The following is a 23,059-nucleotide window of genomic DNA, read 5'->3' as shown; positions in this document are numbered from 1 at the left end:
TCCTGGGTACTTGTAGCTATATGAAACTTACGAGCTACATTATATGTGCTCCTGTACAAATATCCAATGTACTTTCTTATCCCGTGTTTTCCTGTGGTTAACGTTAAATAACTTTTTCATAGCAAATACTAGAAGCTACAGTAAGTTTTAAATTATATTAAGGTTATATCCTAAACAGCCAAAGCCAGGAAATTGGGGCTTACACAACTGGCAAGCTCTGCTCAAGAGAAGCCCAGCACTAGAATAACAAGGTATTTGTGTTAGGATCAAGGTGCTTTGGAGTCGAATGTGTTGTCTGGGCTCAGGACTGGAGTAGCAGAGGCTGCTGCTGGTCATGACTCAGTGCACGAGGAGAGCAGGGGAGAGGGAGATGGGCAGGACTGAAAAATGTGGTTAACATAGCAGGGGGGCCCCACTGCCAGAGCTTTATGTGAGCCCAAGATTGGAGTGGTAAGCATCACTACTGGTCAAGGGAATGGTGCATTGGTAGATCTCTGTGGGGAAGCCTGTCAGCTATATACCTAGCTGAAATTGTTGCTATTAAGGCTTCACTTACTCATCTGCTCCAAATTCACTTATGAAAGCCTGAGAGAAAAACAAGCAATCTGAGGCTTCTATTTTGCTCTAAAGTCAACCACTTTAACATAAGCATTGCAGAGGGCTCGGAACATTGTGATCTTACATAACGTATGTGCTGCAATACGCTGGCACAAATAGGGTGAATCGAGGACAGAGTGGCTGCCTTAACTGTGAATTTCCTGGCTTTTGTGAGCTTACGTCAGTCTCACTGTTATTTTAATGTGTTTTTTAAACTGTAATCTCCTTTTTAAATGCTACTATAAAATAAAGAGGGGGGAGAAATAGGAGTAAAATGGACGCTGTATCTGTCTTTAAAGTAGCTAGACTCTGGTATGGAATGTCATCTGGATTCTAAAGATCTTTTTGAAAGAAAATTCCATCACCCTCTCGCCAAGGAATTGTAAAAAAGCGACCATTTTTGTGGTACAACACAAACCCCATGAGTGATCTCCCCCTACTGGTGTCTAGGATAAAAAGCTGTGGACTCTTAGAATTATGCATATTTTCTGAACAAAAATAACAATAAAGTGATCAGTCTGTATTTGCTTGGGTTTTTTTTTGTATTAAAAACACACAATTGCTTGTTAAATGGAAAACTAAAACTGTTTGGGACACGGACGGGGAAAGAGTGTATCTTTCAATCTTCTAGAAAATGTTTAAATTCAGAGTAAAAATCATGATGGTAGACTTTCTTCTCTCATATATTTCATTTCCTTACTATCAGTGAAATTTAGTAAGATCCATATTTTCCCCACTATATTTTAAAGAAGGGAAAGCGCTGTTAAAGTGAGTGAGTCCTTGTTACAGTGAACTAGCTATCTGAACATTCAGCTTCAAGTTAAACTCCTCATTTCCAGCATGTTCTGGTGGTGTCTAATTAAAAATGCAAAAACCTAATGTTATTCAACATTGTATCAAAGAACAGAAGCTCTAAGGAAGACTTTGATAAACATTATAAATCCATTGACAACTAAGCACATTCCTTGGTCATCTATTGTCGTAATACAGGGAAATAGCCGGGTCAAAATGCAGATTTGTAAGAACTAGCATTCCTAATATGAACAGAAATGCCTTATTTCATATTTATACAGCATTCAAGACAATGGGGTCCTGATTCTGATTCTGTCTGGGTACTGATTGTCATTCAAATAGAGACACATTTTCAAAAGACATCAGGGTTAGATTTTGAAATGTTTACCACCCACAACTGGAGGACAGATTTTTAAGAGTTCAGCCTATTGGGGTCAAAGGCATGATAGAAAATCTGGCTACCTAATTTGGTGCCTAAGTGAGAGCTGAGCTGTCTTGAAAATCTGACTCTAGTTGTGGGTGCTAACTCCTGCTGAAAACGCATGGCCATAGCGTCTTTATGAAATATTTCTTATCTAGGTGCCTTTTGCAGTGTGTCCAACCCAAACACTGCAGCATTTGTGCTATTGCAAGAAAACCTGAAAGTGAAACTGACTAGAAATACAAATAACTAGGCTAATTTCCTTGTCCAGGCTGAGTGATACAAAAAGGTAAACCAGGTTCAACAGTACTGAAAAAGATAGTTTTAAAAAAAAAGCTTTATTTTTTTCTAATCTGTGGCGGCTCTCCAGCCCAGATTAGTGTTTTCATTCAACAAGTTTCTTGTTTAAACCAAACAATAGCTACCCTGACTATTACAACACTCCATGGCTGCTCTGAAATAATGCCTTTCTATCATTAACTTTCAGAGAGTCACAAACGATTTAGTTCTCTACAGCTCTATTTTTTTAAAGTCAAGGGAAAACATATGTCCAGCTAAGGGTGCTGCTAGTCTAATATTAAACCCACAGTAAGGAGGGAAATTGAGAGTGCAGTTCGTGTTTACCTCCATTCTCCCCCTCTACCGTTGCTGAGTCTCCTCACTGTGTTTATAACATGCCATGGGTGCTGCAATATCCAGACACATGCAAAGAGGTGGGTTGAGGATGGAGTTTTTGCTTTGAAACGGGGAGGGGGGGTACACTGACAGGGTCCTGTAGGCCTTAAATTGGGCCCCTTATTCACCAACTTTGTGTTGATAAAGGAGAATTTAGTAGGACTCTTCCCCCCCCCCCCCCTTTCCTTCCACCCCGGTCCTGGAGCAGCCATTTCATAGCTGTTGCTGTAAGAGTGTCCACAGCCCAAACAAGTGGCCCAATTTTTCACAAGAGCTCAGGCCCCCCTGAGTGCTGAACTCCTTTGAAAACCTGGCCATAAGGTGTCACCATGGGGGAGCTGCTGGGTCCTCAGCCCTTTTGAAAACCAGAAATCTGGGCCAGCGGATCTAGGTAGAGAGTAGTTTACCCAACCACCCACTTCCCCCAAATAATGGCAGCAAAATGCAGCAGTGTCTGTGTTTGTATGTAAAAATGGAGGGAAGAGAAAATCAGAGGAATGGAAGCCACGAGCCTGTTGCTTGGTTTTGCTCCAGTGAAAGGAAATTGCTTAAAGGAACAGGGCCACTTCATCTCGCAAACAGAAAATAAATAATTATCTAGGAATCGCAGGTTCTATACCTGCTGCTGAGTCCTCTGCCCCCTTGTGTGGCCTTACGCTCTGCATGATCATGAAACGTGGTAACATGTTTTTCTTTCTGCTGGTGCTGCCTCAAGGACCCAGACAAACCCCAGGCGAAACTGACTATCCAGGGGAAACTGACTATGTACCAAGTGCTGTCATGCTGAAAAAGGGACACAAAATAACTTCTCCAATCTTCCAGCTGCAGTAATTTGAGATGTTACAAGTAATAATGCAGGGCATTAAAAAAGCCAGACTTCCAGCACTAGATAGCTTACGCTCAAATAAATTGGTTAGTCTCTAAGGTGCCACAAGTACTCCTGTTCTTTTTACTCTTGCTACACTGTCAGGCGAGGAAAGTTGTGCTGATCTTCCAGTCTAAATGCCCATTAAGGTCGTATCTTTGCCCTGAACCGTTGTGCTATTCAGTCATAATGGGCTTTAGGCAGGTAAGAGCCCAGAATGTGTGTGCAAAGTGCAGGATCTTCGCTACCTTCTGCCTGTCACTAACACTTTTCTGATTTGATGCCTGTGCGGCTGGGCTGCTTCAAGTTGTGGGTTGCTTGATTACCGCTGAGTTCCGTACCGTTGCTTTCGTATAGGTTTCATGTTCGTTGGGTTGGGTTTTTCCGTTGTACCACGCAGCACCGGCTTGGGCTGATCCGTGGGTTTGGGACGATGGGTTGCACCGACGGTTTGGGGGTTGCACCGGGGGTTGGGAGTTGCACGGGAGCGGTGGGATTGCATCGACTGTTGCGGGGAAGGCACCGGGTCTGAGGGGTTTGCACTTGCACGGATGGTTTGGGGGAGGGTTGCACCGGGGCTGGGAGGCTGCACTGACAGTTTGGGGGTTGCCCGAGGTCTTGAGGGGGTTGCCCTCAGGATGTGGGGCGTTGCACGGGGGCGGAGCGGTTGCCCTGAGGATTTGGGGGGGTGCACACAGTTTGGGGGCGTTACAGGTAGGCTGCGGGGTGCACCGACGGCGTGGGGCCGTGCAGTGAGGATTTGGGGGCGTTGCACGGGGTTGCACTGAGGATATGGGGGAGCTGCACTGAGTTTGTCCGGCTCCGGCGCTTCCCCGCTCTTGCACAGGGAGCTCGAGGCTGCGGGCTGCTCGCGGCAAAGGGGCTGGGAAGAAGCCGCCTCATTTACATGCGGGAGGAGCGGTAGCCAATGAAGAAGCGCCTCGGGTGCCCCAGACCTAGACGGGCAGGCTCGGCGGCCTACGGGCGCTCTGAGGGGGCGGGGCCGAGCGGGGGCAGGCGGGGGTCTCGGGGCCGGCTCCGGCCCGGCGCTTGGTGTCAGTCCTAGCCCGGCAGCGGCGGGAGCGGGAGGAGGCGGCAGGTACCGGCGCCCCCGGGGTGGCGGGACCGCGGCTTAAAGCGGGGGCGGTCCCCCCGGCACCGTCCGCCTCTGGGGCAGTCCCCCCGCCCCTAGGGGCAGCCCCCTCCCATAGTGAGGGGCAGGGCCCCCCCCACCCCCAAGGGGCAGCCCCCTCCCATAGTGAGGGGCAGGGTCCCCCCCGCCTCCTAGGGGCAGCCCCCTCCCATAGTGAGGGGCAGGGTCCCCCCCGCCTCCTAGGGGCAGCCCCCTCCCATAGTGAGGGGCAGGGTCCCCCCCGCCTCCTAGGGGCAGCCCCCTCCCATAGTGAGGGGCAGGGTCCCCCCCGCCTCCTAGGGGCAGCCCCCTCCCATAGTGAGGGGCAGGGTCCCCCCCGCCTCCTAGGGGCAGCCCCCTCCCATAGTGAGGGGCAGGGTCCCCCCCGCCTCCTAGGGGCAGCCCCCTCCCATAGTGAGGGGCAGGGCCCCCCCGCCTCCTAGGGGCAGCCCCCTCCCATAGTGAGGGGCAGGGTCCCCCCCGCCCCCTAGGGGCAGCCCCCTCCCATAGTGAGGGGCAGGGTCCCCCCCGCCCCCTAGGGGCAGCCCCCTCCCATAGTGAGGGGCAGGGTCCCCCCCGCCCCCTAGGGGCAGCCCCCTCCCATAGTGAGGGGCAGGGTCCCCCCCGCCCCTAGGGGCAGCCCCCTCCCATAGTGAGGGGCAGGGTCCCCCCCGCCCCCTAGGGGCAGCCCCCTCCCATAGTGAGGGGCAGGGCCCCCCCCGCCCCCTAGGGGCAGCCCCCTCCCATAGTGAGGGGCAGGGCCCCCCCCGCCCCCAAGGGGCAGCCCCCTCCCATAGTGAGGGGCAGGGCCCCCCCCGCCCCCAAGGGGCAGCCCCCTCCCATAGTGAGGGGCAGGGCCCCCCCCGCCCCCAAGGGGCAGCCCCCTCCCATAGTGAGGGGCAGGGCCCCCCCCGCCCCCAAGGGGCAGCCCCCTCCCATAGTGAGGGGCAGGGCCCCCCCCGCCCCCAAGGGGCAGCCCCCTCCCATAGTGAGGGGCAGGGTCCCCCCCGCCTCCTAGGGGCAGCCCCCTCCCATAGTGAGGGGCAGGGTCCCCCCCGCCTCCTAGGGGCAGCCCCCTCCCATAGTGAGGGGCAGGGTCCCCCCCGCCTCCTAGGGGCAGCCCCCTCCCATAGTGAGGGGCAGGGTCCCCCCCGCCTCCTAGGGGCAGCCCCCTCCCATAGTGAGGGGCAGGGTCCCCCCCGCCTCCTAGGGGCAGCCCCCTCCCATAGTGAGGGGCAGGGCCCCCCCGCCTCCTAGGGGCAGCCCCCTCCCCATAGTGAGGGGCAGCTTCATGGGCAACTTTGGGTCCAGGCTTCCCCCCCACTGCACCCCAAGTTTCTCCCCTCCCCTAGAACAGCCCCCTGCTTCCCCCTTCCTGTCTCCCCCAAACCCTCCTCCTTACCCCTTACACTCGCAGACTGCCCCCTCCCCTCCACCTTGTATGACTTCTGCATGGATGTATGTTGGGAGAAGAATTACATCACCCAAAGGAACATTATGGAGAGTGTGGGTGTTTTTGGGGGGAAGGGGGAGGATGAATTACACCCCCTCCAATAGGGGAAGTTTATAAAATGAGATGGTTTCCATTTTAATATTTCTGCTGAGAGGAAAGTGAGGGGGGGATATAATTCCCCTGCCCTCCCTCCCCCCCAATAACCAACCAGTAACATAGAGACCCTGGTCTAAGAGGTCATGAAGAACTGTGGACGGAACTGCTGTACTATTGCATTGTGTATATTTATTGAAAGCGCTGTGTAAGAGCCAGGTGGTAATCGTAACATTGGAGGAAGGTAATTGAGGAGGCATGGAGGAAAGGGGACGAAGGAACTTGGTGGGATGTGGGATCAGGAAGAACCTGGAGAACGGGTGGGTTATTTGTGCTGTGGATAAAGGATCCCTGGTAAGTACCACAGGAGGAGCCTCCTGTGTATGGAAAGTGTGTGAGATTGGAGTATCTGTGTAATTGTTGTGGTCCTTACCCTTGGGAGGTAGCTCTATCTTATGCTCTGCTCCTAACCAAGGATTTCAAATTGTTTTTTACAAAACACTGTTATCTGTATAAATGCAATTATGCAAGGATAGGGAAGGCAGTGTCCATTGGTTGTGCTAGGTTTTGGTTTTTTTTTGCTTTAGGATCTGCTGGCTGGGGTTACTTTTTTTTGTTGGGGGGAACGGAATGTTAAAAAAAAAAAGTCAGTTTAAACTCTTGTGATGTGCCCTTTGTACTCTTGGAGAGTAGGCAGAATCTGCGGGTGCTGTTGAATTCTGAAAGAGCCAGGTGAAAGGACCGGATTAAATCAAACCTTAAACAGATGATTGAGGGTGAGGGGGAAGTATGTTTCAGTTTTCACAGTACAGTCATATCGGATCTACCCTGTGCGTGCCTCCAGCAAAATCAGAGTAGATGCAGAATCTGTTTTAATCTCACTCTGCACGGAAAAAAAGTGAGTTAAGAGTCTTTGCTTTGAATATTTGGTCTAATTGTGTTACAACTGTGATATTTAAATATCATTTTGATCTGGAAATTTTAAGTTAAATTGACTCTGCATCCACCCTGTTTATTCCAGTCATTTAAAAAGTTATATATAGATTAATCTTCTTTGTCCCATATCTGAGATTTCACCTGTTTTCAGACTGAAATGTCAAACAATTTTAGATCAACTGATTGAGAAGTGGTCTACTTTCACTATAGGCAGCCCTGTATCATTTGCTGAAATACTGTTTTGTAACTTCCTACAGCAGTGCTCTTCAATGAATCGGAACATGGTCTGCAGCCATGATAATGGTGCACTAGGAGAGGATGTTTTTTAATCCAGTTATGAAAGCACAGTGTTGTCACAAAATGAGGTTCCTGTGTAATGACACTTACCTAAAAATGTCCCATGGATTTTTAAAGTAAGCATAGAGAATATAACTCAGTGCAATTATCATATATAACCCAAAATAAACATGATTGAAGGCTCTTGCCCTTGCTTTTTCTCTCATTCCATAGCCCAAATAGCTCGGGTAAAGTTGCTATTTTCCTGCTGCTAACTGCATATTCAGACGTGCATATCAGTGCCACAAAGGAATATTATTTACCTGAAGAGCTGTAAGAGCCCTTGAAAGGTAAATTCAGAAATAATATGTAATGTCTCCAGATGATTAATTCTGGTTCATATTTCCAGTGCTATATTCAAGGTTCCTTCTTTGATGCACCATTTAATTGATCCTGTCTGTGAGTGAAATTGACCATCTTAAACAAACCCGAGCTTTGCTATGTTCAGTACCACAGTGTAGACAATGCCCTTAAGGTGCCAGTTTGGGGAGTGTCTTTTCATCAGATGAGTGAATTGATTCCATTTAAATATTGCTTCCTCAAATATCAACCTTTTTTTTGGACAGATCATTTAACTCAAAAACTTTCTCTACATGGTGCTGGGAAAGATGCTTATACTTGATTTCAAACACTTAGGTTTGGCACTATCCACGGTGACTGTGTTAGAAATTGGTATTATAAATAGGATTGAAAATACTGTTTACCCCATCCTCATTGATTAATCAAGTTGTATTAGAGAGAGGGTTACCTGGAACCATGTCTGAACACTGCCCCATAAATATAATTGTGGACCAGGAACCAGAGAAATGCTGTTTGGCACAGGTTAAAACAAGGCTGGCTCCTTTTGGCAGACTTCATAAAGATGCCGTTGGGTTGGGTCAAAATAAGGTATTCCTCAGTGGAAAATGAATGAGGGCAAAGGATGTTGCTCTCAATCTACAAATTCTGCTTTGAGTCCTGTATGTTCTGGCTTTTAATCTTTTTGAATTCTATTTAGATTCAATTTTAAACACTGTAATATACGTCACAGGCTCTTGAATTACAGCAAGCATTTGAGGGGTATAAAAAACAAGGAGGCAGAAGAAATGATTACTGAGATCCAAAACATAGTATCAAGTAGCAGTGGGATGAAACTGAGAAAAGAACAATTTGTTTGCAGTGCTGTGGGTTTTTTTTTTTTTCAGAACAAAGATGTAGTCCCTGCCCTGATGATCTTATGATGTAATATTAGATGCGAAGTCATGAATGAGGGCAACAAATATTTAGGGTGTAGGTGGATGAAGGGGAGTGGAAGGACAAAGTGTTGCAGTAAGATCACACGCTTAATTTAGGCACAAACATGTCTTGGTATTAGAGTTACTTTAAAAAAAATGTTTGGGGCATTTAGGTTAAATAGCAGGAAAAAATACCAAACAGTAGGATCAGTTACTGTGCAGTAATCTTCCAAGGGGTTGAAGCCCCACTGTCTGAATCCAGGAGGTAAATGTGCTTAGTGGTTAGAGCAGGGGACTTGAGAGACAGAGCAGGGTTTTTTTTTTTATGCCTGCCTCTGTCACTACATTTTGTCCCCTAGGGAAGTCACTTCAACTCCTTATCTCTGGTTTTCCCCATCCATAAAACAGGATTAAATACCCATTTGGCTATGCAGTGTTTTGAGAGCCTCTAATAAAATTATCTGTACTTACAAAGTATTTCAAACTGAGTTGGACAAAACACTAAAGGATGATGTACTATAGAGAAAAGCCCTAATTAGGCAGGGAAGGGACAAAATAACACTGTAGGTGTGTTCCATTTCTGACTCTTACTATGGCCTGGGCTACACTTAAAACTTAGGTTGACATAGCTACAGCACTCTGAATGCTTCTGTCGATTTAGCTACTGTTGCTCAGGGAGGTGGAATTCCTACAGTGATGAGAAAAAACCCCTTCCGTTGCTGTAGTCCACCTCTATGCTACAGGGTTACAGCCGCATAGCTGCAGCACCATACCTATGCTGCTGTAACAGCGGAAGTGTAGACAACTATACTCTACACAGTGATGTACATTTTACACATGGCTTTACAAAGCAAGGCATAATCCTTATCCTGAAGAACTTATATCCTAATGTGGACGAGACAGAGACAGATGCAAGGCTATGTGGAGATAAAGATGAGGGAAGGAGAATGAGGAGGGCTAGTTGGTGAAGAGAATGAGGATTCTTGGGGAGGAGGGATTCAGAAAAATAAAGGGTGGGACTGGCAGATTTTTCTAAGGCCAGTGGAGAGTGTGAGAGCGAGAGTAAAATTGATAGTAAGAAAGATGAGGGAAGCAGCAAGGCAGGAGAACTGGGAGGAATGGAGGAAGGAGGTGTGGGAGGGAAGACATGGAAGTGTAGGAGGAGATTAGATCCAATGTCATTGGGGCTGAGTCTATGAAGGGACTTGAAGTTGAGGAAAACAAGCTTGGATTTGATACGTGTAAGGAAGGGTGGGATTTTAGGAGAAGGGTAACTTAATCAGAGCAATGACCAAGGAAGATGACTTCAGCATGAGCTTTTTGAAGAGGCTAGAAAGGGGAAAGTTACATTAAATGAGGCAAGAGCTGAAAACCCTTGTCCTCACCTTGCTTATCGGTGAGACTAGTGAGGGAAGAGTGGACTTTTGTGAGACGTTACTGGAATAAGTAACAATTTGAGTGAGAGACTGCATACATAGGAAGAAGAATCACGGATGATCTCAAAGTTGTGAGTATGGGAAAGAGGAAGGATGAAGTTTTCAATGATAAAGAAGGCAGGTGTTGCCCACCCAGAACCCTGAGCAAGTCACACCCCTTGATTGCAGTATAGACATAATGATAAAAAGGGAGAAGAATCCTTTTGAGTTGGCTGGGAGTGGGTTGTCAGTGATGGAAGGCACAGTACTCTCAATGGAGAAGGCCAAAGTCTAAACAACATGCTAGCTCAATCTAAGACAAGTCCACACAACAGAAGGCGAGAGGGACACAGAGGAGAAGGCCAGGGAAGGATGATTTTAAGGAGAGATGTGAAGACAGGGAAGGGCCAGTAAAGTGAGTCTTTCAGGGAAAAGGAGAGTTGTGTGGAAGGGAAGAAGATAGATTTGAGAGGAGACAGGAAGAAACTGCTATAGTCCTAGGACTTTCGCTAAAGGCTTGGGATACTAACTAGTACCTAGTGTATCCATTTGAATTCACGACAGTTCTGTCTGTTAGGCAACTGTGAGACCCCATGTGTTAACATCCTTTGAATTAAGTAATAGCAGTTTTATTTAATATCTATTTATAATACAGTTGTTAGACTATTTAATGTTCTAGCTTACTAAATCGATATTTATATGGGGAGCGTTTCTGAGTTATTTTGATCACCTTTTTAAAAGCTTTTTCATATGTTGTGCGATGTAATAGAGAGTAAAAATATGCTCCCAAGAAAGAACTTTTATCCTAAATTTAAGCTCAAACAGTTAAATAATAAACCCCTGAAAAGAGATTAATGGGAGCAGTCACAAATCAAACTGTATCATTCATAAACATCAATATGTTACTACATAACAAAGTGGGCTTTAACGGCAAGGTTGCTTAAGTTTTGTGTGTGAGCCAGGCTAGGAAGGAGCATTTGCCCGGGGGATTAGTTCATGGGTATTCGCTATTAAGACTGAAAGAAATCTTATAGGTGGTCTGGTACTTCCCCCTGTAGTGATGTTTCAGGTCCCTAAAGGGGAATCTCCTTTAATACTTCTGTAAAGTTTCCGAATTTCTCTAAGTGTTGTTGTACACTTAGCTGTATAAAATTAGGGAGAATAAAAAGTTCTGGGGCTGTTGCTGTCTTAATTTATTTAATTGAATAACCCTTGGGGTGAGCTTGCCAATGTTGGCTAGAAGTAGTTAGGTGCCCAACTCCTGCTGAAATACTATAAGCCGAGCACCTAACTAATCTACGCATCTTTTAATTTATTTATTTTTTTTAAATCTCACCCTTCATTTTGTGTCTGATATTGGACCTCCTCTCCCCCCCCCCCACAAAAAAAGATTAATTGGTTTAAAAAAATGTATTGTGACATGGAAAAGTGTCTGTAGCTACATGGTTCTGTAAATGTTCAGTGCTTTATGGAAATAACAGTCCCTGAAGAATTTACATCTAAAATGTACGGGCTATTTTTGATTGTGTAAATGTGGTTGTTGTCATGACAAAAACCACATAAACATGTTTTGAAAGCATCCCCAGTAGTTACAGAATTCTATGTATAAAAGCTCTAATCCCCTGCACCGTTGGGCCCTCAGTCAGTGATTGAAATTGTTTTTCAGACACGGTGTCCAAAAAAGTACAGGGACTACTTAAAATTACATTAATCAAGAACAATTTGCGGGCAGTAAGATTATACAATTATTATTAATCCAGAACTACGGACTGTCCCTTATTTAAAAGTTCACTTGGTTTTTCCCCAAAAGTATAGCGTTCAGACATTTGATTAGAACACAGATAGTAAACTAATAGCTCCCAGAGGCTCTGACCAGGATTGAGCCACGTTGTGCAAGGTGGTGTAAACTACTGTAGTATTTGTATTTCAACGGTATAGAATAATCAAGTGACGGTGGCCCAGCCTCACAAGTGGGCGGGTTGTGTATTCTTGTTTGAAACCTGTTGCATGAGTGAATTTTATGAAGCGCTGGTGCACAGCAACACTGACACAGAGGGAAGCTTTGCAAAAACTACTTTTAAAAACAGTGTGGTCTGTTTTGAAAATAAGGCGTCAAGAGAGTTAGCGAAAAGAAAAGGAGGACTTGTGGCACCCTAGAGACTAACCAATTTATTTGAGCATGAGCTTTCGTGAGCTACAGCTCACTTCATCGGATGCATACCGTGGAAACTGCAGCAGACATTATATACACACAGAGATCATGAAACAATACCTCCTCCCACCCCACTGTCCTGCTGGTAATCGCTTATCTAAAGTGATCATCAAGTTGGGCCATTTCCAGCACAAATCCAGGTTTTCTCACCCTCTGCCCCCCCCCCCCCCCAAACTCACTCTCCTGCTGGTAGTAGCCCATCCATAGTGACCACTCTCTTCACAATGTGTATGATAATCAAGATGGGCCATTTCCTGCACAAATCCAGGTTCTCTCACTCCTTCACCCCCCTCCAAAAACCACACATACAAACTCACTCTCCTGCTGGTAATACCCTTCAGGGTTTTGAGCAGCTCTGACCGCCACTTGGGGGAGCTATAATAGCTTTAAACTGCAGATACCTGCTTTGATTCCATTCAAATAAATGGGAAACAGGAAAAACTAGCAAGAAAAAAGCTATAACTTATTTTCTCTAGGTTACTGGGACATAGAATAATGGTGGGGGGTTCTATAAAGCCTGAAGCACTGGTTGCACTTGGTCTGGTCAGTCATATGAGTAACAAGGTTTTTTTCTAAACAGCAATTGCAACTGAAATAATTTTTTTGGGCCATCCAGACTTGGGATGATGTAGGCGCTCTGCTTAACTCTCTCGTTAAAAGGCCAAACTGACTGTAGTTTTCACTATAGCCCTCAACTTCACAAAGAGTATTCCTGTTAATGATGAAAAATAGAATACAAGAAGAGTAGTTATAAAAACACTTCTCACTCAGCCAAACTACAGCCAGTGTCCCCTCTTCTCTGATACAGTTGATAAGATTTCTGACATGTGGGTTGCCACTCCGATCCCAGTGTAAATGATTATTGCCTTGACTCTGTGAACTAGTTGCTGTTTCAAAAAGAGAGGTTTTTAAGTTTAAAACATGCTCTCCCATCCAACGATGAAATGTGCATGTCCATGAGAACACTCAGGTCCCTGAGCATCGTCTGAGGTATTGAAGACCTCCCATAATGCTGGCAGTATAGAGAGCTGAAAATGCCCCTTTTTTCCAATTAGACTCTAAATTTGCAGTATGTTACTTTTCAAAGACATCTGAGAGAGGTTTTGCTGTACACCTGATTGAGTGCATAAATATAAAAATCACCTTGTGTTGTGTGGAGATCAGTGGTGAGATTATCCCCTCGGGACTTCCTACCATGGAGGAAGGAAATTCGTATAAAACCTGCTCTTCTTGACCAAATTTGGTTGAAAATATCATCCCTCCACCTCCTGAGCCAGTGGGAGGGGTGGCTTCTGCAATCTCCATATGAGTGGAGGGGAGGGCTCGTTTGGGGAGAACGTCACCTCCCTGCAGAGATCTTTCCACTTCAGATAATGGTAATGCTTTCTCAGCTTGAGAGAGAGATAGATATAAAAATGTGCTCTGCTGTCGACCCCTGACTCTTCTAGGAAGATGGAGGGAGGCCCAGCTGAAGGCATGAAGAAGAGTCATCATGAAGGAACCATGCTGCTGGTGGAGAGTCAGTAATGTCGACACAGTGAACATACCATCCTAAAGATGCTACCAGGATCTGTGCAGATAATTCTGTGGCTTTTGGAACATCCATAGCTTATTGGAGCCGAGCTGCACTACCCACCCTTCCCAAGTCCCATGTCTGATTTGGAGAAAACTGAGCTGACACTCATGGCATTTCCGGGCCTTCCCAAAGGAAGCATGACTTGGCCGTGCAACAATCTTGTATTTCAGTATATACAGGAATTATTGTTCGCCCTGGTGCTTAGGATTCAGTATCAACACTAAACCATTTATGTACACAGGGCTTAAAGAAGTCTCAGGTGTACAGCTATTACTTGGGCTGCCCCACCATAATGCCTGGTGGCTCCTGTCAGATTGCTTAACAGTGGTGCTATAGTTTGCTGTGATGGAAAAACATTGGGTTAATTGGTAGTTACTTTTCCTCCTTGTGGTTACACCTGCAGTCTTTCTCGAGCCCTAAGTTCACCATTAAACAGTACAGACTCTTCTGACTTTACAGGGAACTACTTTTACTGTGGATCCAGCCTTCCCGTTTATACCAACCTCCGTTGTCTTGTAAACACTTTAAAATATTCAGTTGCGTCTGCGTCTCAGCCAGTCATTTACCACATTTCACTTGCAAATTTCCCTCATGATTGTAGGATAAGATTAATTTACGCTCATAAGCCATGTCAACTAGACCACTGATCTCTAGTGTCGTGGCTAGAGCAGAGGCCTGAGGAGTCCGCATAAGTTTTATTGCCAGGTCTGTCACTAACCTTTGTATCACTTAATATCTGTGGGCCTCCATTTGCCCCTCTGGGAAATGGGTAGTATTTGCCTTTCAGTGATCTCTTATGCGTGTAGTTTGTAAGTCACCATGAAATCCTTGGATTAAAGGTGCAGCATATGTGCACAATATTATAGTAGCAGAGTGTAGGATTTCTAATATAACAGGCGTTTCGGGAGCTAGGATTCCCTAAATTACAGATCAAACCACTTGGGAGGCCCACGATTCTGCAAATACTAAAGCGGATACTTAACCTCAGTGCCTAAAGTTAAGCACATGTGTAAATCTTTGCAGATTGGGGTTTAGTGATCATTAGCTTTCTTCTAGTCTCCCTTTATATCCCCGGGCTAAACTCTTTCCTATCCTTGTGCTCTCCTTACCCTATGGAATCTGTAGAGTGTATTCTCTGGGACTGGCTGTGGCCTGTCAAGCAGCAACAGAGTTCCTCCAGATGGAGTCTTGCTATTTTCTCTCTTCTTTTTAAACGGAAACACTGGGTTTTTAAAACTCGTCCTCCGTTTTAAAGCAGCCATGAAGAGATTCCTTATCATTGTGGATTTCTCATTTTAAGAGCTGCTGCTCTGTGCTAATGCTGATTAAATTCATGACCATACTAAAATACTCATCCCAGATGGCCTGTGCTCATTTTCACTCTAATTCTCTGCTGAGCTGCTTGCTTTGACTCCTGAGATTTCTGCTGGCTTTCCATGTCCTTGCCCTTTCCCAGGTAGAGTGAGTTTGAGGTTGGTAAATTGGTTAACAAATCCCAACCTGTGGTTGTTACACATGGAAACCCCCACAGCCAGAATAGTTGCCACCCAAGCAAATGTATCCTTTCATAACGTCTATTTTATAATTGTATATCTAAACATATGCAAAGTATGTTAGATGTTTTCCTGGAATGTGTGTATTAAAAGAATGTCCAGGTGGTCATCATTTCACATATTTTGGTTCTTACTGTTTATACAGTAACTTCTTGGCCATCTGATACAGAATAGAGTCCTTATTCCCCACTTAGCAGCACTCTGGCTTGCTGCAGTGTAGCTCCTGAATGCTAGATGGCTGGTACTGAGCAATTCTTTTTAAAGTACCTTTTTATTTTTAATTTAAAACTAACTGGAAACACTTGTTCCGGAGGAAAAACTAAATGGATATGGAATTTGCAAACAAAAGGTAATAAAGTTGGGGGCTTATAATAAATAAATATGAAATCTCCTCACACCAAGTGGCTTTTCACTAGTGCTCAGTGTTGGCCTAATTGGTCTCATTGGGAATCTTTATCCTGGAGTTCAGCAGGAGCGGTGTTAGGTCAACGCTGAGTGCTTCTGAAAATCTCACCCAGGTTAGGCACTGGAGATACGCATTGTTCCTCTGGTGAATTAGGTTTAGCTTTCTTTCCAGCGTCCAGAAACGTGCATGTGTGCTCGTGTTCCTCTGGCTGTGCTCCGTTTGAGGCTGTGTTTTGATTATGGACATTGAAATTAAAATAATCTAGAGCTATTCTTAAGAAAAAGTGACCAAGGAAGACAAACCAGAATAGATGGTAAAAAGAGATTGCAGTAACAGAATAGCAAGCAGAGGGTAGTCAGATATTTTAAATATTTTCACACCTTTTTAAAGATGACCTTCTGTAACCTGATTGGGCTGCCTGTTATAATGTTATTATTCCTAACTTGTGAAAACCTTTGAAATCACACTCCCTATTATTATGTATTTATATTTAGGTAGTGTTTGCTAAGCATGATGCCATAATGTAATGCTGGGTTCATAATTACCCCCACAGTTGCCAATGGCAGGAATAACAGGTGTGGTGTCCGTGTTTATATATTTTATGTGAGCATCCTCACCAGGCTCTCACCCACTCAGGAAGCAAGAAATTGAAAACCAGAGGTTCAGGAAATAGCATATTGTATTGCATGTGTGTGGGTGCTCTTAAATTCTGTCTTCTGTAACCTTTCCATGCTGATGGAAATTCAAAATGGGAATCAGGAAGTTTCACAGGTGATTTTAAATTCCATCTCATTGGTGGAAGCTGTAAAATTCTCTCTTTTTTTGGAGGAAAGATTGACCATGGATGTTTCTGGAGTTTTGTCTTGTGTAATATAAATCTCTCCCTTAAAGGAACTGACATTATGAAATAACATTAAGAATCTGGCATTAGATTTAGTTTTTAAAATTAAAGGTGACCTTCCTTCCTTGAGCCAAGATGTTATGTCTCGGCTGGGTATGAGCATGCTGAATGTTATGTAAGAATATGCCTGTTAATTGGGATCCTTGTAACGTGAATACAATGGGTTGAGTCACAAGGAACTTTGCCCATGCTAGTCCTTTATTTTTAAACAATTTGGAAAAATTTAAAATCAAGGATCCACTTGAAGACAGAATTTGTTTGTGCATTTTTTGTTATTGGCACAAGTGGCTTTCTAAACAACACCTGAATAAGTAGGCAAATTATTCTTTTAGGCTTGTACTGTACTTTGAACTACACATCCATATAACTCCTATACCTCTTTAAAATGTCACTGCTGTTGGTGTGATTAGGTAAGGCTAGTCCTGTCTTTAGTCCATCTTTCTTAGGGATGCAGGCAGACCCCACCAGTTCTGCTGTCTGTTGGCAACAGTATGGTGGGTACTCTTAGAGCAGCAGGATATTGGGCTATACCGTTCGCTTTCTCCTATTGCTTAAATGTGAGGGTGGCTTTTTATTCAACATATTTTTAAAAACTGGTTCTGACTTGGATTCTAACTAAAACCACTAGAAAGTTACAAGGATATTAGGTGGGCAGAATGATTAGCATCTGTGGCTAGGACACATGCTCTCATATTAGCTGCACAACATGTACTGTGCTTCCTCACGCTCTCTTTATTCTTAAACTGCTTTCAGCACTGCTTGGTAGGTAGCTCTTCTGTTGCACTGAGTTCTCTTCAGAATTTGTACTTCCTGCCAATTTGGGAACAGACAGGGTTGGCAATAGTATATAGTTAAGTACAGTTGTCAGGTACCGTAAGCTAAGATTACATTTGCCTCTTGCCACATAGTCTTGTAGTCTGAAAGCGGATCACCAGGACCAGGGAAATTCCAGTGCTAGTGCATGGGTCCTCAGTGAAGTCTTCGCAGCTGTCCTGAAATACTTTTGTATGCTGTAATTAGTCCCACAATATGGTGTGCTGTGCAGGATGGAAAATACTGCCAGGGAAGTGGGTATTTCTCAATGGAGTGTAGCATGTATTTAAGGTCTTCCCCAACCCCGCAGTCCTGGCTAATGTTGGACTTCCAATTATCCTTGCTTCTTGGGAAAACTGTAAAGCACAATAGGAACATAAGATTTGCCACACTAGGTTTATAAGATGATTGATACTTGCTTCTGGCAGTACACTGTGCTTGGTACTTAGGAGGAAGGCAAATCCATAATGCGCTTATTCAATTATTATTGTACATGGGAGGATGGGAATCCCTTTCTGTCTTCTATTTTCTTATGATAGTGGTACTGTTTAGTTAACCCTGGCACAATGCTCCTTTTAGTGTTCCCTAATTAGTTTTTGTTCTTGGATTAGAAATGAAACCATGAATGTAACTATGCCAAAATGCCAATGGTCGCCTATAGATGGTGCTGTAATTACAAGTTCAGATAAGGTTGCAGGCAACTTGGTGGCTGAGACCTCTAAATATAAATGAAAGGGAGCTTTGATTGAAGAGCTGCTCTTATGCACCATGAGTATTGTTGGGATTCCTTTGGCTGTTATACACTCTTTTTTATAAGATGCCCATCCACTGTAGTATGTGAGTGCATTGTATGTAATCTAAACAATTGGATACGTTTCCCCAATAGGAGGCTCTGTGTCCTATGTATCTTAAAAGCTAACAACCTAAATTAAAAGGAGTACTTGTGGCACCTTAGAGACTAACCAATTTATTTGAGCATAAGCTTTCGTGAGCTACAGCTCACTTCATCGGATGCATACCGTGGAAACTGCAGCAGACTTTATATATACACAGAGAATATGAAACAATACCTCCTCCCACCCCACTGTCCTGCTGGTAATAGCTTATCTAAAGTGATCATCAGGTGGGCCATTTCCAGCACAAATCCAGGTTTTCTCACCCTCCACCCCCCCACACAAATTCACTCTCCTGCTGGTGATAGCCCATCCAAAGTGACAACTCTTTACACAATGTGCATGACAATCAAGTTGGGCTATTTCCTGCACAAATCCAGGTTTTCTCACATCCTCCCCACCCCCATACACACACAAACTCACTCTCCTGCTGGTAATAGCTCATCCAAACTGAGCTATCACCAGCAGGAGAGTGAGTTTGTGTGGGGGGGTGGAGGGTGAGAGAACCTGGATTTGTGCTGGAAATGGCCCACCTGATGATCACTTTAGATAAGCTATTACCAGCAGGACAGTGGGGTGGGAGGAGGTATTGTTTCATATTCTCTGTGTATATATAAAGTCTGCTGCAGTTTCCACGGTATGCATCCAATGAAGTGAGCTGTAGCTCACGAAAGCTTATGCTCAAATAAATTGGTTAGTCTCTAAGGTGCCACAAGTACTCCTTTTCTTTTTGCGAATACAGACTAACACGGCTGTTACTCTGAAACCTAAATTAAGAAAACATCAGCCAGGAGACTAATTGCTAGAAGAGAGAGATCCCAATACCTGTTGGCTGCTTTAAAAATGAGCATTTAAAAATGCTTTTTACCATTTGTGCATATCTTTAGTAGGCACCTGAAAAACCAACAAATTATAGGGTTGAAAGATTCCGGGTCACCCAGGTGTTTGATTCTCTGATGGTAGCTGTAACTTCCCAGGCGAGGTAGTGAGCCTTCACTGCTCCCCTTACTGGGAAGGAATAAACTGGAGATTGCACAGGGGCCCCTGAAAAATGCATGTAGTCCTGGTTTCTGTGATTCCCCTTGAGAAACAGCCAGCCTTAACTATGAGCTAACTGATGATAATCTAGAAGTGCATTGGGTTCATTTTAGCCCAGTGACTCATAATTCACATTGTGCATTCGGTTCAACAATGTACATTGCAACTTTCATTAAAAAGGAGCTGTTTTGATTGTTATGACTTTGTGTGGTATATTTGCTGGCTTCTTGCATAACGCCTGCACTAGAAGATAAGTATACTGTCACAAATGTGATTAAACTGGTGTTAATTTGCAATGCATAGCTTTCCCCCTGTTCTTAGAAGCTTTCCCCCCGTTCTTAGAAGAAAACATATGAATGTTAGTCCAAAAGCTATTCTGAAAATTGCAGTACAAAGTTGTGAATCTTTGAATTCAAATTCTGGCACATCTTAAAGTACATACCTGACTTATTTCCTTGTTTTTAATGGAATTTTGTTGATCTGAATTAGAGATACAAACGCTTAAAGGTACATAAAGAAAAATGGAGTTCCAAAAATAGTATGACTGTAATTAAAAAAAAAAAAAAAGAGAGAGAGAGAACTTTTTTCTATAGAGGCCCAAATGTAACATTTGGGCAGATGCATGGCTAAGATTGAATTGAACTTTATTTGGAGCTGCCTTCGTGTCTCTAATTCTGAAGTGGTTTCAGGAAGAACACTATGTGCCTTCTTGGGAACTGAGTCAGGTCTCAAAATAAATGACTAATGAAGTAATACAGTACTAAAGATTTCTTTTTATCAGATTTGCACAGCAAGGCTAGTGGAGAAATCTGTTGCTTAATAGCAACCAAGTAGAGTGCAAATTATTTTATTTATTTCATTGTTGTTGTTCCAATACAGATCTGAAACCCTGCAGCTGCATAATTTGGTTTGGAAGACAGAGAGCCAGTGTCAGGTTTTAAAAGGTTATATTTTCTCAAATCCAAATTGCAGTTGGTTACGGAATCAAAGACAGTTTATCTCTGACTTCACTCTGCAGAGAATGTAACTGTAGGGGCTGTATTACAGGCATCTTAAAAAAGCCTGTCACCAGGGGGGGAAAATCACTTCTTTCCCTCTGTCCTGGTGTATGTCAACATTTTGATCAGTCAATTTTCTTTAAAAACAAAAAAAATCCGCTTTCTCAATCAAAGGCAGGCAAAAACACATTAAACGGTGAAGGGAAACTTCAGCTGTTGCATCCACCCCCTTCCGTTTTCATTATCTAATCAACACACAGCTGCTTAATTACTTGAGTGCCATTTAATGGACCCTGTGTACCTATAGCTACTCTGCTAACTGACATGGTTGTGGTTTTAAAGGGACCTCTGCTCAAAATCTAGTCAATTTCAAAAAAGTTACAAGTAGCTTGAGGTCCTGCCCCTGACTCCCTCTGTCAGTTTACTTTATTTTATTATTGGGGTTTCGCAGACTTTTTTATTTAAAAAATGTGTTTGTCTCCCATGTGGCAGTGTGAAGGACATGCTGGGGGCCATGGTTTGTTGTGGGAAGCAAAATTGTCTATGCATAGGAAAGAGTGAAACTGGCTATACAAAATGCTGCAAAGAGCACAAAGAAGAAGAAAACTATAGATATTCCTCTTATTTTCTCAATTATATTAATCTTCAGTGACTTGTACTAGTTGAAAATGTTTGACAGAATTGTGCCCTTTTTTAAGGTTGATGGTGTCCCTTATTTAATAATGCTGCACAGAAGTAGCAAAAAAACCTTTTTCTTTAGCCTATGGGAAATAAACTGCAGGAGATCTGCATTCTTAAAATGTTGTTCTTGTAATTCGGTAAAGGCAAGCATTACAATATGTTTGGATGAGCATTTGAATTAGGCTCTGTAATACTCTCTTTGCACATTCTGAACTTAAACCTGGCTTTGAATAGAAGCTGGTTTTCTACATACCAATGTGGTGGTTTGTTTGTTTTTAACATAGTTTTTCTTTTGGGGAGGGGGGGTGCATATGATGTGGCTTTCACTTGGTTTACAAATAAAATGGCTCATAATACAATAAACATGGGGTTTACAGATTCCTTACTTACTGAAATAAATTTTTAAAAAGGCTACCAAATGATATTCCCCCCTTAACAGCTTAGGTTAGGTTCATGGTTTAAAACTATGCCCTCTATTTACTTCTTTTTTTAAGTAAATTATGGTTTAGGATTAAGAATCCCATGAATTTATTTTTATATAGCAGTTGGCTGTTTGCTGTCATAAATTCCTGTCATGTCTATTGGCAGTTTCCCTCCCGTAAAGGAAAATCATTATTACTTCAGACAATTCCAACTGTTATATTGTGTTAGGGTGAAATCTTTTTTTGATTTATATATGTTTTTATGGCTAGACATTTTGTTCCTTTTTTTTCTTTTAACATAAAGTCCTTTCTTTTTTGTTCATACAAACACCCAGCGGAGATTTACAAAGTCCAGTTTCCATTTGGAGCTTGAAAGAGTCTGGCGTGATGATTTCTAGGAAGTGTGAATCAGGACTGATGTCATGTTTGTTTCGTTGAAATCCTAGCATGTGTAATACCTGTCTGTCTTCATAAGGTAGATTATACAGCTGCATCCTGTCCTCAGCTTTGCATAACCTTCTGTACACTGGATGTTAGCAACACCTATTTAGTGCAAATGGCTTGTAGTAAAATTCCACTTGGTAGTAAACACTTGGGTGGTAGCTGAGGGGTGGTTCGAAGAAAAACAACTTTAAGAAGGTTCCACTATATTTTTTAGACGGCCATTTTTTCCATGACAACATATGTGATGCCACATGTCTGGCAGTGGCTTTAGACAGTCTGAAAAATCATCAAAGTATAGAGGAAAATTTAAAAAAAAATGTCTGCAACCACAGAACATGGATGTAGAGAACATTCCAGAAAGTTGCTTCACAGCTGAAAATTGTCTTCTATCGTGCTTGTAATGATTGCCCAAGATTTTTCTAAAACAAGAGCCGGAATTCACTTCTGTACATATGGCTGTTTCAAAATCTGGATAAGAAAAGCATTTCATAGTGGTGACTAAATGTTCTGGATTCTAGGCACACGAGCACAGGCTTGTAATCTATGCCTATTGTGGCCTGCTTCATTTGCCTGGGTGCGTTGATTACCATCATTCTCAGACTGGAGAGTTGAAAATGTTAAATGAAAGCCAATGCTTTCCACTGCTCACACTAATGTGCTGGATTATGTTTGGGGAAACAACAGATTTGCAAGAATAAAAGATGCAGAAACAAGTTCTGCTTTTGATCAACTCCAGAATTCACAATGATTTAGCGGAGTTAAATCTGAGGACTGCAGTCCACACGGGGTCCTTTTTGGCTAGACCCATTGTGACTGGGTATTACTGTGTGTTCCTGCTTAATGTTCAGTATACGGTAGTCCAGGCGCAACGTGTTGATTCAAGGGTGGAAGGGACAGCCTTAACTCTTGTTTTGTTTAGTTAGGCAGATCCTTATTCTTTCATATTCTGTGAACTTGGTTTATATAGTCACACTTGACGGGTATGTTTAGACCTCAGTTTTTTCTTGTTTTTTTTTTTAAACTTGTTTGTTGTTGCTCCTACATTACAGATTGTGTGCCGCCAAGTTAAATTTTCAGATAATCTTTGTAATGGTAAATAGCTAAAAACAAGTAAACACCCTCCCCACTCCCCTTTTCTTGAATTCCTAAGCAGCTTTGTGCCCAATTGCAATGGCTGTACAAAGTAAATGTTA

General features: G+C 43.6%; 1 protein-coding gene across 13 annotated transcripts in view; it reads left to right on the top strand.

The window, feature by feature from the left end:
- The first annotated feature begins 4,427 nt into the window (after positions 1–4,427).
- The window catches only part of FKBP5 (FKBP prolyl isomerase 5), a 51,935-nt gene continuing 33,303 nt past the window's right edge, over positions 4,428–23,059 (top strand). For 4 of the 13 annotated variants that reach the window (XM_073320491.2, XM_073320498.2, XM_073320493.2 and 1 more), the window contains exon 1: positions 5,955–6,272. The gene's annotated coding sequence lies outside the window, so the exon portion shown is untranslated. Of the gene's footprint in view, positions 4,450–5,953; positions 6,273–6,320; positions 6,383–6,470; positions 6,927–9,198; positions 10,022–23,059 lie in introns of those variants that run through there. The other 9 variants (XM_073320504.2, XM_073320496.2, XM_073320497.2 and 6 more) reach the window with 8 other exon arrangements.

The sequence above is a fragment of the Lepidochelys kempii genome, chromosome 21 (genome assembly GCF_965140285.1).
Source record: "Lepidochelys kempii isolate rLepKem1 chromosome 21, rLepKem1.hap1, whole genome shotgun sequence".
Taxonomy (NCBI): domain Eukaryota; kingdom Metazoa; phylum Chordata; order Testudines; family Cheloniidae; genus Lepidochelys; species Lepidochelys kempii.
This window is presented reverse-complemented; position numbering and strand designations above follow the sequence as displayed.